Genomic DNA, 1,149 nt, shown 5'->3' on the forward strand with positions numbered 1-1,149 from the left:
TCAAGACTAGAGGCACGTTTATTCAGGAAAACAAGGATGCCCAGCCACAATAGGAACTGTGCGGCTGGACAGTGAAACATCGCAACAACAATTAGGTTCCTTTCTTTTTGCTCAATCTGTCCTTTGTTTTACAATCCCTTTGCTTATTGGCCCTTCGAAACTGAGAACCTTAGCATTATTAGATTCAAGAGCATCTGCTTGTTTCTTAGACGAAGAATTTGCGAAGCATCATAAGATCCCTTTAGTACAAAAATCCAAACCTGTTCACGTTGAGGTCATAGATGGGCGACCTTTATTGTCTGGTAGTGTCATCTATGAATCAGAACCTATAAAAGTGACGTTTAAGGGCCATAGTAGTCATATTATTTTTAATATTATTAGAACCCCATCAAATCCTGTTATTCTTGGTCTTTCCTGGTTGAAAAAGCATAACCCATCCATAGATTGGAAGTTGCGGAAGATGACCTTTCCCACAAAACCACCCAAGAGCAAGCCTAGTAGAAAATCCCGAATAGAGAAATCCTTATTTATTGGAGCAAGAGCGTTTATAAGATCGTCCAAGGAAGGCTTACCGTTTTTCATTTATGCGGCTCCAACTACCGGGGTGAAGATCTCGACAACAAATATACCGGAGCAATATAAGGATTTTAAAGACGTGTTTCAAAAGAAAAATGTCGACATGCTACCGAAACACAGACTATATGATTGCGCCATAGACTTACAAGAAGGAGCACAACCACCTTTTGGCCCAATCTACAATCTATCGCAAATAAAATTGGCCGAGTTACGGAAGTACATCGACAAGAATCTAACCAAGAACTTCATCCGTCATTCAAAATTGTCAGCTAGAGCACCCATCTTATTTGTGAAGAAGAAAGATGGCTCATTGCGGATGTGCGTGGACTATCGAGGCCTCAACAAGGTAACAAAGAAGAATCGTTACCCATTATCCTTGATTTCTGGTTTCTTAGAACAACTTGGAGGTACAAGGATTTTTACAAAAATTGATCTAAGGGGAGCTTACAACCTCGTACGAATCAAGGAAGGAGATGAGTGGGAGACAGCGTTTCGTACAAGGTATGGCCATTTTGAGTATAATGTCATGCCCTTTGGTCTTACCAATGCTCGAGCGGTCTTTCAACATATGAT

This window comes from Physcomitrium patens, chromosome 10 (assembly GCF_059467195.1).
Source record: "Physcomitrium patens ecotype Gransden chromosome 10, ASM5946719v1, whole genome shotgun sequence".
Taxonomy (NCBI): Eukaryota; Viridiplantae; Streptophyta; class Bryopsida; order Funariales; family Funariaceae; genus Physcomitrium; species Physcomitrium patens.